This window comes from Plecotus auritus, assembly GCF_963455305.1.
Source record: "Plecotus auritus genome assembly, chromosome: 2".
NCBI lineage: Eukaryota > Metazoa > Chordata > Mammalia > Chiroptera > Vespertilionidae > Plecotus > Plecotus auritus.
This window is the reverse complement of record NC_137771.1, coordinates 83,009,707-83,025,999: the sequence shown is the minus strand read 5'-3', so window position 1 is coordinate 83,025,999 and position 16,293 is coordinate 83,009,707. Positions and strand designations below refer to the sequence as shown.

The 16,293-nt window shown below is 41.0% G+C and overlaps 1 protein-coding gene across 2 annotated transcripts in view; it reads right to left on the bottom strand.

Annotated features, from left to right (window-relative positions):
- ATXN1 (ataxin 1) overlaps window positions 1-16,293 on the bottom strand; it is a 422,593-nt gene that overhangs the window by 316,856 nt on the left and 89,444 nt on the right. For both annotated transcript variants that reach the window (XM_080658075.1, XM_080658076.1), the window contains one exon: window positions 6,771-6,896. The gene's annotated coding sequence lies outside the window, so the exon portion shown is untranslated. The remainder of the gene's footprint in view (window positions 1-6,770; window positions 6,897-16,293) is intronic.

The following is a 16,293-nucleotide window of genomic DNA, read 5'->3' as shown; positions in this document are numbered from 1 at the left end:
TTTGATGATGCCAACTTAATTTTGGAGATGACTTTTCATTTTATTTAAGCCAAGATTTTTTTTCTCCTTTGCTATTTTAACTAAATAGAATTCTTAGAAATGAAAAAAAAAAAAGTAACAAGTACTGGTATATTCCTAGAGTAGAATAGCCTTTCATAATTGAAAAAGTTACATCAATCCTTTAATGTTATCCAGTCTTGGCTTTTTAAATTTGCTTAAGAAAAAAAATATCACACATTCATGTCATGTTGCCAGCTCTGGATGTGTCAGCTCTTTGGATTTCTGATTTGGCTGATAGGGTTTTTCATGACACAAAACAGTTTAAAAGGTAATTTCTAGTAACTTCACAAATGTGCCTAAGAAGCTGAAGACAGAATTTCCAAATACTAAAGAATCACTTTTGAAGTTTAGTTGAAATGGCCTGACGCTGAATCCAACTACTTTTGTAAAAATTGCTTAATCAAAAACATCCACTTTTTGTAATTTTTACAACACGGTAATTAGCACTGAGTTTATCTGAAAAAAAAAAATTAAATCTTACCTGAAGAATTACTTGTATATTTCTGAATTAGTTCTTTCTTTTTTTCTTATCATCCATAAATATTTATTAAGCTTTATTATGTGCAGAAATTGGCTTAATACTACCAATACAAGGTTTAAAAGTAAAGCAATCACTACCTGCATGAACCAGCCACAAAAATATCTACATAAACAAAAAATATCAATGCATAGTGCTAACATAGGGAGAAGGGACATTTCCATTAGACCTTAATGAATGAGGAAGTCACCTTGTAGAGAGAGAGAATTTTAGGTAGAAAAATCAACATGAAGAAAGGCATGGTTATTAAAATTTACACTAATAAAAGAGTAAGATGCAAACTGACCATACCTTCACAACACTCACCAGCCAATCAGGAGTGAGTATGCAAATTAACCCAACAAAGATGGTGGGCTAATTTGCATACACTGGTGCTGAGTGGCCGGGGGCAGGGCAGGATGCTTGCAACGCAGGCATTCCGCAGCAGGCATTCCGCACCACCCCAGCCCCTCCGGGCCTCTGGGCAGTGTGGGAAGGTGGAAAGGTGCTCCAGCCGGAACAAAGGTGGTGCCCGCAGCCAGGGGAAGGAAGGCCCATTCTTGCATGAATCTTCATGCATTGGGCCTCTAGTATATAGTATATTTAGAAAGAAAAAACGTGTTGTGTGGAGAAATGGGAAGGATGGGCAATGAGATTTAAATGGTAAATTGATAATGAATTCCTCAGGGTCTTGAATGTCATGCAATGAAGATCACATTTTACCTTCTAGGAAAGGGAAATTAACAAAATCCTTTCAATTTTTCCTTTCACTTCATCATATTCATTCATTATTTATGGAAAATACCAAAGGAGTGTCTGTAAAAAAAAAAAAAAAAAAGTACTAACCACTCTAATACGACGAACATCTTCAGTTTTGCTTTACTTCTAGTCTTTGTTGACAGACGTACATTTTCATTGTTCTTTGTACTCCATATATACAGGGTGTCACCCCAAAAATGCATATATACTTTAACAACTGATAGCTGCTAAATGAAATGTATTTTAATAAACACTGCCTTTATAATTATATTCAAAGTATATATACATTTTTGGGGGACCCCCTGCATATACAATTTTGAAGTATGAGTTTTATACTTAACACTGTACTAGAATACTTTTCCATACTTCCATATGCTATCAAGGTTTTTCAGGAATGGGAATAATTCAACCACCCATTTCTTTAGGAAAATAATTCTCAACATAGTGGGATGAATAGAACACAGGAAGGACTTAAAGCAAGTGGCTTATTTTGGAAGTGGCTGCAGTAGTCCAGGCACATGATGCTAATGGCCTGAAACAGAACAATGGCAAGGGGGTGGAAGACGAGTGAGTAAAAGAAATATTTAACAGGTAAAACTACAGCATGTGGTCAAGGGATGAACTACATAGGAAGAGAAGATGGTGTCCAGCACCAATGACTGGCTGATCTTGTCTCTCTAAACAAGGATCCAGGAAAGGGACAGTGTAGGTTTAGCCTCAAGTTGGAGGCACCTATATGACATCCAACTGAAGTTATTTGGAGGAAGTTGGAAGCCAATTGCCTTAACTCAGAAGAGAAAGAGAGAGCCAGGATCGTCTGCAGAACAGAGTTGACAATGATGTCATGGCATGATGATGCCTTAGGGGAGAGCGTGTTCAGGAACAAATACTGGTGAGTTTCTTTCAGTTTTCACTCCAACAGTGTGCCAACGTGGCAGTTTAATTCTAACTTATTTTGATGCACGTCAAACACCTCCCTTCAAAGCTCTCAAACTGTCACCAAGGAAAGGTATCTTCCAAGTAAATCAACATCTGTTTTGATGATGCCTATTATAAGACAATGCACTGCATTTCCTGAACCGGTGTGGTTTTACTCACAGTTATACCAAACCACAGGGCTCCTCTGAAGGACTGATGCAATTAGCTAGTGATAGCATCAGCAAGAGGAGCGAGCTATAACACATTTCACAGAAGGCGTATGCTGGGTATGCTTTACGGAACGCAGGCTCAGGTACATGATGGGTATCTGACTCCCCTGAGCTGGAAAGCATTAAAGAGCTTTCTAATGATGACCTTCAGGGAAGACACAGGCCTGGCTCTTTAATTACTTGTATCTGCCTTGAGAAAGCAGTGCCCAGGGTTTAAGTGACCATTTGGAAATCCTGCAATGCTCCAGGGGGCCTCATGGTCAGCAGGACAAGTGACATAGTTTCTAACCAGACAAATGCTCCTTTAGAACCAATTTTTCTCTTTGCCAAGCGCGGATGGCTACTGCTAAGGAAATATTCCATGCATGGCTAAAGGCCGCCAAACAGCAATTCCAGCCAGCATCTGGTATTTTGCTAAAATCATGTGCTTTATAATTTCTTTAATTTTGTCCCTCGTTACTCCTCTACCTGAAAGCCTTCAACAAAGGCTCAAAGACAGTTACATCAACAACTGTACATCTCCCTTCCACAGCCGACAGACTGTGCACCCACCTCCTGCGTGACAAAGGCGGCCCCCTCCCCACCGCCCGGCTGGAGGAAGCTGTGCAGAGGAAAATCTAGCCAGGTCTCCATAAAGCACATGTTAAAAAGCCTCTTTTGCCCTTAACACTGCTTTTCCTTCCCTTCGCTGAGAACATGAGAAAAAGCCGGTTCCAGATCCACTCGGTTACACCTTTCCGCTGCCTCCCATCGTCAAAACTCGATGCAGACCCAGAAGAGGATGCTTTCCAGTCACTGTGCATGAGTGCGCCTTTTAACACACACTCAGTTCAGTATCCACACAACCTCTCTGAGGAAAACTGTGAAGAGGCAAGAGCCAAAGAAAAGTTGCAGAAAAAAGGTTGAATGCACTGGGTTGTGGTTACCTTAACAGCTAATAAATTTCCAGATTACCCCACTTGTTCCTGTATAGGCTGGCTGGGCTTCTGAGTTCTTCTGTTGGGATTTCCACTTGAACTAACAGTCATATCTACTACCAGGGCTGTAGCCACCAGCAAGGGCATTCAGGAGCAAGGGCACCCTGCAAATCTATTTAGCATCATCCAAGGCCAGGCTTGCCCTTGCTGGAGCCAGGAGGGAGGGGAGGAGGGGGGCCAGGAGACACCCCCACAGTCTGCTAACATCGATTCGAATCCTGAATCGGCCGCTGCCACCGTGGGCGCTTTGATGTGTGTCCACTGCAGCTTAACTTTATCCCTTTCAGCAGTGGGATTGCTCTCTAGCCACCAAAACTTACCACCTGCGAGCCCTAACAGCTGAAAGAAATCTCACTCAAAATAACCTGCCAAGGGCAGCAGGTGTGGCTTTGGGAGCCAAGGATAAGGCTTCTGGGTACCACAGCACCGTCATCCTCAGATCTCTGCTACCCCATCAGTCCAGATGAGCTCCCTAGATCTGCTTTTCCTGCCATATCACTGTAGGCAGGGGGTAACACTATCACTAAGGACAGCCAGGGTCAGTGGTTGAAGAGAAAGGGACATAAAAGAGCCTTGGACCTGGGGGGAACACTACACATTTAGATAAATTGGGGTTTTTAAGGGTTCAGAGATATGCTGACTCCACATACTGAAAGGCGAGGCCATTAAAGAGTGAATGCAACCATCATGGTTTGATGATGCTCAGATCAACAAGCAAATATTTCCTGGGCAGCTATGAGCTGAGACCTGGGCCCTATGCTGCGGGTGAGAAGGCAAAGAGGAGGGTGAAGAAGCAGACTCAGTCGTTAGCAAACCTCAGTGTGCAAGAGAGAGATCTGCGGTGAGTTTCCTGGGCTCAATATCTCCAGCAATTCTGACTCATCCAGCCTGGTGCTGCTGAATCTGCAACTTTAATCCATGCAGCCAGGTGATTCTATCAGGAGGCCCTGGAGCTGGACTACTTTGGAGAAACACCGGCTATGATCTGACTCCTACCCTCAAGCAGTCTACAACCAGATGGAGTGAGGGCAGCCACCCAAAAGCAAGGCAGAGCCACACATTCGTTTATGATGCGAACTCTACATGTTATAGGAGTTCACAAAGAAGGGTGGGCAGTGAAGCCTTGAGCATTCAGGAAAGACTCTGTGAACGAGAGTTGGGCTTAGGGGTCAGACAGAACTTGGAGAGGAAGGGACAGCCCCATGCAATCATCTTAATCAAACTTCCTGCTTCAGTCTGCCACGGTGGCTACACCTGCGGCCTAAATGAAGCTGGCCTGGGATAGAAGACACTGCTGAACAGGTAGCGAAGCTTCCAATGTTGATTGCAGGGAGGACAATGTCACCAGGAGAATCATAAAACTGGCATTTCCAGATAATACAGTTTGCATTTTGTCTGTCGCCTTCATGTGGTATCCTGCACTTCATAATTTAACATTTGTAAGAGAAAAAAAAATGCCGTTATGAAACCCAAATAATGTACCACTCTGAGGCAGCTACCTACTAACAAGTGATATCTGAGCCATCAATATAAAACAAGGATTGGGGCTCTATGGCTCAAGGATTGGGGCTCTACGAGGTTCAAGGACTGGCAGGTAACCCATAACACGGCGAGAGCAAACACAGAAGGAAACAGATCCCCAACCAAAAAGGACAATCATTCAACACAAGCCTATCACATGTTTTCAAATATTATATTCACTTAACACTGTGCTGCAAGGAATGAATTATTAACCACAGACAGTGCAAGGCCTGCTTGACCCAAGGGCTGGCTCACAAGATCAGTGCCAGAGGCAGGGGGTCCCCGTGCCTGACCCTTTCCTCCACGTGGGTTGATCTTAGAGCCCCTCTGCAGAGATGACCCACTAGGGTCATCTGTAAATTCTGTTGAGCAAAAATCCAAACACCAATTCTAGCCAGCATCTGGTATTTTGCTAAAATCACGTGCTTTATAATTTCTTTAATTTTGTCCCTCGTTACTGTAAATTCTGTGGAGCAAAACTCAATCGAACAGTATAATTATTCAATTAACTTCACCAGGGTGGACTGTTGAATTTTAAATTTGCATTAAGACTGTGGTGATCCCGGAGGCATGTCCTCCTGTTTTTAAGGTGACTCACTCCAAGAAGGTGAATAAGTTGTCCGAGGTCACCAAAATAGGTGGGCAGAACTGGGCTTCCACCTAGGGACTCCGTTTCCAAAAAATACAATGAGCTAGTAGGCTGACAAAGCTTTCTTGGAAGTCCACATTATTTTGGTATGTGGTTTGAAATTATTTATAGTTCAGAGTGTTTAAATTTCACTCCAAACCAAGACCGTCATTCAGGGTACCGTGTTTAGTTAAAAGGTGCTCAATAAACATTTGTTGAGCAGGACTTGGAAACTCCCAATGCTTCTCATCTTTGCCCATCCCACTACTTCATAACAGGGTCACAAACTTGCCATCAAATTGAATCTGAGGTCTCTTGTATGGTGAATACCTTATGCCAGTGCTTCCCAACTTTTTTCCGGCCATGCCCCACCTAAGCATCTCTAAAATCCTGATGCCTCACCCACCCTGTGACATATAATACTTATTATTCAAAAAGTGAACTCCTATTCATGTGAAGGAAGCCTAAAAGGCCATTAACTTGGTCTTAACATGCTTTCAAAGCACATGGCATCCATGAAAGAGAAAAATAAAAGAACGAAAGAACAGTTGAAGTATTGAAGAAGAAATCACTAAGAAATTGTTTAAAAATAATAATAATATGATGCAATATGAAAATAGCAAATAAGGTTTCAAAACATGTAATAGAGAACTGAAATGCATAAATATGTCACAATATATATTTATATACTATATATGAGGCCCCTAGAACCATAAGAAATGCAAAAAATTAATAACTCATTCTTGAATTGCCCCCCTTAAAAGTCAAATTGCCCCCCCACCACCACCGTGGGGCATGTGCCCCACATTGGGAACCACTGCCTTATGCTCTCAGCTAAAATGAAGTATCTGGAAATGTAGTTTGTTTGTTTGGGGGGTGTGTGTGTGTGTGTGTTTAGTTGTTTGGAGTTTTTTTCTCTCTCTCTTTTTGGTCTTTTTCTAATGATAAATGCATTCTACTCAGATCCTATTATTCTGCACATGGGAGAAACTAACACAACTAAGTAAATTTCATTGCTCTCCTTCAATAGAACAAAGCTTTTGCAAACATCCTGTGGCTTGGGCTGTAGAGAAATAGCCATGCACTTGAATAAGATGTCCTGGGACACCAAATAAATGGTGACTGATAAAATTTAAGGCCAAGTCTTTCAGATGACTTACCCAAAACCACTTGTGTTTCAAGACCATTCGTGCAGGCTGAAGTCCACACTTTCTCTCTTGCTCATGGTCCGGAGCAGCACTAATTTGGAGGTCTCAAAATAAACTCCCTCATTTTGCTCCAATATGCTGCAATAAGACAAAACAAAACACCAACTCAGAATGAGAATGCCACTTGAAGCAGTCAGTAGATATTCAGGGGGAAATCCCTGGCTTTTGTCAGATGTATATTTTATAACCTCAAACAAGCATATTAATTACTAGAATGAAGCTATCTTGCAACTGGATCTACATATGGTACCCTAAAATACTGGATGGGGGGGGTACAGAAAAGAAGAAACAAAGCACTCTCTGGGTAGGTACTGAAAATTATAATATACACCAGTGGGAATGTGCCTGGAAAATTTCAAGTTTACTAATTGAAATAAGTAAATAAAGAAGGATTCCTTATGTTTAAATAATTAAAGATACTAAAATGCAGTTTCTCAAGAGTAGAAAGTAGAGAGAGTTTTGTTTCAAATTAAAATCCACCTGATTCTGCCCATTAAACTCAGACTGAGTGAACTACTATTAATATTTTTAAATAAAGGGCTAATGGGATTGAACAAAACAAAGTATAAGAGAGAAGAAAATTTCCATTGCAAACAAGAAATTAATGTTTTCGTTCTGACTCTTGATAAATCTTGATCAAGACCTTCTCCACCCAAGTTGGAAAACAGCATTTACTTAACACACTGAATATGAAATGAACGGTTAAAATATGCATGCCTCTTTACCCCACTCAGAGCAGCTGGCAAAGCCTACGCCTTCGAACTGTGTGTGACAAGGTCGCTCTGAAAAGTTCTCCTCTGCCTGAGAGTTTTAAAAACGCTCACTTGTCACAGGGCGTTGTTCTAGCTCCAGATGCTTAGTCAAATCCACCCCACTGTTTGTTTTTTGACAATGCCCATTTGAGCTCTTGGAAACTGTCTTCAAAAAATGTTTGCATCCTTTTTCAGCCTTTTACGAGCTCTTCCTCAGCTATTCTGAAAGTCCATTGGCTGTCCCCCAGTTCTCTAACTACCTGATTGCTTCCTACTGTAAGTCTACACTCTACGCATCTCCAAAGGTCCCTGGGCAATCACCAAGACCTCACCATCAAACAACCTAGCTGTAAAGCTGGTATACTTTTATGCCTCTCTAGGCTGCTGTATGCAAAATGAGTTCCTTGAAAGACTTCTGAAGCTTCTGCTTTATAGAATACTCGACATGTTTGAAAAGGACTTTGGGGGGTTGTATATAACTGTGGTTAAGTTCATGGAGGCACTTAAAATTTTGGAGGAGGAGAAAGCTGCTCTTGGTTAATGTTTAAACAAGTGAGTGGAGAATAAGACCATTATATTTTCAGTCTAGCTGGAGGAGCGACTGCCTGACAAGGACAGTCTTTCTTCCTTGTCTCGATTCTATCAATTCTCACTGAATGTGGGGTTGTAACGATTGTATTCGTTTCCTGAGCACTTTTCATGCAATGTAATCAGCTCCCACTCAAAAGTGTAACAGTAATATATTGATAGGAATCAACATAAGCCAGGAAGTTCAAAGCATGACAAACTGTCTTTAGTTTACAGTTTTGGTAAAAACAGAATTTGGAAAGAGGAGGACTTAAGGCAAGCCCACTGCCAGTTACTGGCTGATATCAATCTTGTTTTACTAAAAATAAATTGTTGCCTTTCTCTTATATGTTACCAGGTCTGAATCTTGGTATTCTAGAATAGGAAGGGTCTTTGTCATCTAGTTCAAAATTCTTCTGCAAATAAAGCTGCTGGCCCTCTTAAAGTCACACAGCAAGTTAATTTGTGCCTTGACTAGACTCTGGGTTTAATTGCTCATGCCCACTGATTCTTACTGGACATAATGTTATTGAACAGAATGGAATATGGTGTTGGTTTGAAAAGTTTATCAAAAGCACAACACTTTTTCATGGTATTGAAAACACACTCTCTCTCTTTTTCTGCTTTGTTTTTGCCCTAAAGAAATAAATTCATTTTGGGATTATATTCTTGTCACCAAGTAGAGCAAAATCTAACTTGGAGAAGCAGAACAGCTCCATTATTAGCTCAGGGCCCTTCACTGGCTGCCAAAGTCTGATGCCCAGAGGCTTATACTATTTGTAGAGAAGAAAGAAAAAAAAAAGGACCATCTCAATGACAAGATTTTCCATTCTTATCCCTGTCAAGGTGAAGGAGTTGGAAGTGATTTATTTTGTGATTTATAGCTGACCCTCAATTACACATAGTCCCACAAGAATGAGATGATTTTTATCCAAAGAAAACCACTGAAAATTCTGCACACCTCATTTTAAGCAGAGGTTCAATACACTTCCCTTCTTCAGCAAACTTTTCAGCAGTCCGCTAATCACCAACAAAACAAACTGCTTGCCTCTCCTCTCCTTTGCCCTCCCATTCTTATTTGCCAGGTGAAGTTATAAATAGAGATAAGACCAAAAGTCTAGAAAGGAGGAAAGAACACCAGGGGCCTGGAGCATTCACAGATATGCCTGAGCACTGAGAGTCGCTGTATAAACAAGCTTTCACTGCAGAAAGCGCTCCCTCCACTAGTTTATACCGACAATGGCCCATGTGCATCTTCTCCCAACTTCTTAACCGGCCACAGAGCTCTACAATTCTTCTATTTTTGATTTCCCAAATATACCACAATCTGTACTCAATTGTCAAAAAAGTTGGAAGGAAGCCTGGCCGGCATGGCTCAGTGGTTGAGCGTCGACCTATGAGCCAGGAGGTCATAGTTCGATTTGGGGTCAGGGGACATACCTGGGTTGTGGGCTGGATTCCCAGTGTGGGGCGTGCAGGAGGCAGCCAATCAATGATTCTCTCTCACCATTGTGTTTCTATCTCTCTCCCCCACTCCCTTCCTCTCTGAAATCAATAAAAAATATATTTAAAAGAAAGATGGGAAGGTGGTCTCTTGCTGTGTGAAGAGTAAAAGCATGGTCCTTTAATTTCAGGCTGGTTAATCTGGCTAATTTAACTGAGAGAATCATCAGTGCGGTCTGCAAATGCTCTAATAGGTATTCCTACAGACTGAGTGTCCTTTGGCACATGTAAAGAGTTCTCCCTAAAATTACTTAGTGGTTTTTAAAAAACAAGATATTGAAGAAGACAGCCACAGAAATTTCTGCTTGAATTTTTTAAGTGATAAGGGAAAATTTTGTAGCATTTCTGTGATAATTTTCTGAACAGTTATAAGCAGAAGCAGCAGCAAAGTTGCAATAGAAAGTCACTAAGGATTTAAACAATATTAAGTTTTTAAGTAGGGACTGGCAAGGCTAAAACATAAAAAAGCTCTTGAACTATACACAGTACAATGGCTATTGTCCCTTTAATTATTATCACAAATCAAGACTTTCCCATTCTTGGCCTGACAGACACGTAGCACAGAAAGCGAAAGAAATGATCTCCACACTTCTACCTCGAGACAAATTTAGAATGGCATTGTTGTCAGAAAGAAACTTGCTGGTTGTTTTATCACCCTGTTTTGTAGAAGGGGAATGCCCAGCACATAGCCGTCAGGAGCATGTTCTTCATTCTGCGGAATACTTTTGCTTTAACTGTTAGTGTTGTGCCCACAACCAATGGAAACCAAAGGACTGGAAATAAAATATCATAAAAATACAACAAAAATCCACTGCCATTTGTAAATCCTTCTGTTACAAAAAGCGACTGTGTTTTATAAAGGCATGTGATGCATCATGAATGGTATTTTTTGCCATTTAAAAATACCAAACAGTAGTAATAGCTCCACTGCTAGGCTGCCAGGACTTAACCTGCAATTTGGGCAATCAGTGTGGGACGGGATCACTTTGTTTTATGACACAGGAGCAGATGCTACTAATTAACACACAAAAATATCCAAAACAGGGTTTTTAAAACATATGAGTTTGGAAACATAAGTAGAAACAGCTTTGAAGACTATAAGCAAAATGGTATAATAGGATGAAATATGAGTGGTTTTCTTTTTAAAAGGAGAATTAGGTTAGCTGGTAAACTTTTATGGGCCATTCTCTTAATAAAGCATTGATTTGAAGAAAAGTACCTGCTAAATCTTGCTTTTTATTTTTGAAAAATAGGGAGAGAGTAGCATATATCATATATTAGCCAGTGTGTTCTCTGGGATGCTATAGTCCACTGTGGAATATTACATTATGCCAAAGATAAAAAGAGTTAGATTAAAAAGGTCGAAATAAATTTGGGAAACACTTTTGAGGGCTGTTGATGTATTGGTATGTATTGTAAATCTCTAAGAGGGAAGAGAGTATGTGTTTTGGCCCATTTATATTTATAATAATTCATTTAGTATAAATAATAATTATATCCACTGCATGTTACATAAAATGGCATATCTTACGGAAAAATGACAACATTCTTCAAGACAGAAAAGTTTGTGAGAAGAATGAAACTAATTTAAATTTCTGCAAATGTCTTTCATGTCTGGCTTAACAGAAAACAATAAAATTCTCAAATGTGTCTCTAAATTCAATTTGCTATGATATGTTATTTGAAGTATAGGGAAAAAATGGGCCTTCATTTTGAGCTAATTGTGGAAATTATTTCATATTACACTGATACTTGACAAGTGGTAGTTTCTTAAAGGATAGGGCAATTTGGGATCTGAAACATTTCAATGGACTCCTTGTAATCTTTTATATTAAAATTCATTGGTTTATCTTGCACTTAGGACAGACTTTTTACCATGCAGGATTTTGTCACACCAGGCACGGATCACCTGGAAAATAAGACCAGTTCACTGAGGTATGCAGGTCTTCCAAATGGACACATTTCATTCACATCATCACACATCATTTTGCCTCTGAAAAACTCCACTATACACTTGTGAGAGAATGAAATAGGTAAATAATGTTTGAGTACTGTTATAAAAATAGTTTTCACCTTGCAGAGCACCTCTCACCAGTCCCAAACATCTTTTGGGTTCTCAGTGTGAGAACTGCTGACTGAGCAGACCTTCTAAGCTCTACAGACCCCTCCCACAGAACTGAACTGCCTTCCTGCTCTTGGCTTATGCAAGTCTAGCCAGGCCTAGCTCTCTAGCGGAACTTCAGGTCCAACCCAACAAGGGCTGTTTACCCAGGCTGGCCATGGCTCTGACATGAACCATGAGGGGACAGTAGGACAGGGTTAGCTCTGAAGAAAACATCTGTTTACTTGGATTTTACCAGGTAAGAATCTGTGAAAGGTGTAGGTTTTAGACTTCTTTAGTAAATACTTTCTTCCAACCTAGGCGTTAATAATCTAGTAAGGATTTGTTTTAAATGAAGACAATGAACTTTGTAAGTATCCTGACAGACATTCAAAAAGACCTGTTTCATGAAATCAGTTGATGAAGAAACTATGCAGTTAAAAACCACTAATTAGTTAAGAAATAAAAAGGAACTACTAAACAACACTAGTTAACTTTGGGTATTAATGTACACATGCAATGCAATCCTATTTAATAAAGAGGGAATATGCTAATTGACCCTCACGCCATCACAAAGATGGCGGCACCCACAGCCAATAAGGAGGGAATATGCTAATTGACTGCCCCACCCTCAAAGATGGCGGCACCCACAGCCACAAGATGGCAGTGCCCCGTCCCCTCAGCCCCGGGCAGGGCGGCAGGTGCATGGCAAGGCCAGGCCCGCCCCCAGGCAGGCCTGGCCTTGCCGCATGCCTGCCTCTGGAGTCCCCCAGTCCTCCCAGCTCCCCAGCCACCCAGAGCAGGCCCAAGGCGCAGGCAAGCCTCAGATGGCAGCTGCCCTGCGACAGCAAAACTAGCAGGGATATCTTGTTCCTTCTTCACAATTTCATGGATAGAGATCTTAGTCATCTTTGCATTTTTTTTCTTTCCTTAATAAGTTAAGAACTTTCACCTATTTGCATAAAGTAAGCTTCACTAATCTTGCACTTTGGGGCCATTATGAAATAAAATAAGGCTTCCTTAAACACAAGCCCTGGGTTACCTGGACAGTGGATCTGATAACCTAATCAGCTGAGTGACTAATTCGGGGGTGGGGGTGGGGGTTATAGATCATAGAGACACTTGACAAAGGGGTGATTGACATCCAGGGCAGGATGGGAAAAGACAAGGAGAGATTTCACCATCCTACTCAGAATGGCATGCAATTTAAAATTTATAAACTGATTATTACTGAAATTTTCAATTTGATATTTTCTGACCACAGTTGACCCCAAATAACTGAAACCACCGAAATCAAAACTGTGGATAAGGGGGAATGACTGCATTTCAAAGTAACGAGCTGCTTAGTGATTCCTTCCCCAAAGCAGCCAGAAAGAAGTCTCTCTCAAAAGCTACATATGCTGGGTGCTGTGAAGTCCAATCTTTTGATTTTTAAAAGGTCATGAGGCAGGAGCACTGGTAATCATGTTCTGTAAACAAAACCCACCGTACCCCCAGCCTGCATGAACTCTTTCTTTTCTCTGCAAACACATCAATGCAACGAGGGCAATGGGAAGGCCTGTCATCTGCAAGGCACCAAAGGCAAGGAGGTCGTATTAATTAGCCTTTCCAGGTGCTTTCTAAACCCCAAGCTCCCTCAGGTCAGATTGTTCATGCTGCACCTGTCCCCTTTACCCTTATTTCTCCCATCTGGATGCCTTTCCTTCTGCTAACCTGGAATCATTCAACATATGTTGAATACCTTTCTAGATTTGTCATAATCATTTTCCAACACCCGGCTCAAGACATTTGTTGTTCCAGAACCACTCCAGCTCTCCCTGTCCCCAAAGGACCTCTGGGAGGGACTCCGTCAGTATGGGCTTACATTGCACTCCGAAACTGTGGGTAATATTGCTTCATTTCTGTGTGTCATCTTTCACAACTGTTAGTAGATGGCGAGTAATCTCAAGACCTGGAGAATCTCTCACAGCACTTCCCACGGTGCTGGATACAAAATAGCATGCTTGCTCCTATTTTTCTCCAATTAGGCAGAGACTAAAGGACACAGGCATGTATTTTTATGTTGATTGATTTTTACACATTTTCCCTTCAGTCCTACATGAAACAAAATTAGCCGTATAGTTCAACCAGAAATAGTAGATATTTTTTAAGAGAAGAGCAGTCTATACTGCAATCAATGGTGTTCACTGGGAAGGAAGCTGCATGCCATTTATGTGACATTCTCAGAGTAGAAAGAATGAGGTCCATCCTAATGTGAACTAGTTTTAGAAGAACTGCTGACAAAAGAAGTAAAAATAAAAAGATGCGTCTGGGTACACTCAGAAATCCATTCATCACACTCAGCTGTGTTTAATGACATCCATTACCTGCAGGCCCAAGTCCCATTGAGGGGGTCTGTACATCTCTGTTTTCAACATGAGTGCCACAGCTGGCTCAGAGCTTTTGAAAGAATATTAAAAAGTCCGTGGACCACATACTGCAGGAGAATCCAGCTCATTCCATTAGCATCATAATTACTCTTCGAAAAATTATGCTACGTACTTCGTATAAAATGATACAACCTAATATCAAGTGATAATAACAACAGCCCTTCTATGAGGCATTTCACCAAACTCATGAGGCATTTCAGTCGCCTAGAAAACTCCCATTTCCCTCAGACAAACCAAATAAATTGGAGCGAACCTGTTTTGTTTTTTTTTTACCATGTCAAACTTCTGTGCAGAGGTTAAAGAAAGGAAAGTCGCTGTAATGGCTCACATCTAATCACTGTGACAGACTCTGACTTAAGTGCTGGATTCCCACATGTAAGCCCCATCATTGGATTTGCAGAACCATGTAAATCGGGCCTTCCTCTGAAATGCAACAGCCTGATCTCAGCCTTCTTTGCATAGATCATTCTTGGTGGAAATTTTCAACACCACAAAGGTGGGGAAAAGGGTGTGTCACACATTGACTTCTTAGTCACATTTCCTGATGTTGCCATTTTAGTATATTTAAAATATTTACTTATGGCAACATTGGAGTAATTATAGTTTATGAAGCACTGTTCTCTTTTTCTGTCTTGGTAGACCCCTCAGCGCGCTGCACCACAAAAGAAAGCTCTCCGAGTCACTGGCATTACTTAGGGAAAGGCTGGTCTCTTGTTTGGTGGACACCAGCGTCCCATTGCTATTAAAATCTGAAGTGAGCAAGCCTAGGCTGGCAACGTTTTCAAAACAGCCTTTCATATGATACAATAGGACAATGCTAGACTAACACTTCCCTAATGCCTCCATCCACTTTCACATCTGTGTTGCTCACACCCACCTGTTCTCAGTTCTGAGCACCTGACCCCCAGACCACCCAACTGAAGCTGAATGTGCCACGAGTTAAGACCCCCCCACACACCAACTGAGGAAGGGTAACATAATGGATCAAGAAAAGCAGTGGAGCAATGTTGGGTGATGAGACTCTGGGATCCAATTGCTCTTATGTGTCCCCTAAGCTGTTCTTGGTACCCTGACATCACTGAGTTGCCCAAACTGGAAACACCAAAATCAATACCTCTGCATTCCCCTTTACTCCACAAGTCAGCTGGTTGCAAATCCTATCAATTCTACCTCCTGGTTATTCTACTTGAATCCTAACCTGTGCACCCTCCAGCATTACTGCCTCTACTCTCACTCACTCCTCCTGCCTTTCCACCTAGATTTCCGAGTGCTCTCCTGGTCCTCTAATCAACTCACCAGACCCACAGACCTGATGACTATACTGAAAACCATACACAACTCCCGAACACTCTTCCAACGATCACTGACGAGGAAGGGGGAGTGGGAAACACATCAGTAAATTACACGTTTATATCCACTAGCCTTCCCCTTTTGTTGTGATCCGGCTGGAAAGAAGAGAGCTGGAGAAAACAGATGTGAAGGATATGCAAAGGGCCAAGGACCAACATTTCATTCACAGATTTCTCTCTGAGTTTACTTGGCTCATCTGTATTTTGTGTCAGTTTTTTAAAAAACTCAATCTGAGTTTTAATCATTAAAAATAATCCTAGAAGCATGTCCTGTTATGCATTGCCAAGTTGCACTGATGCATTTCATTACTGCTTGAAAGGCCACATATTAAAAACACTACTCGAAGTCAAGCTAAAGAAATAAAATGATTTGGGATGTTTTTTTAAAGCAGTTACTAAAACAGAAACAAATGTTATTTTTAATCTCTGGCTCACTGTAAACTGACAAGATATGAATATGAATTTTACCAAGTAATGTATAATAACTGCTTCTGCTCACCACAACCACACAACAGCAACTCAGTGTTATATTTCATTTGGACGTTATTTGTGGAACATGTCATCTAGATAACATACCATCTCATTCAAGTAGATTGACTCAAGTTAGTTTTCAGAAAAAACTTAGTAAATATTCTTTTTTGTTGTTGTTGTTAATCCTCACCCGAGGATATTTTTCCTTTTTTTTTTTTTTTTTTTTTTTTTTTTAAGAGAGAGAGTGTGGGAGAGGGAGAGACAGAGAGAACATTGATATGAGAGAGACACATCATTTGTTTG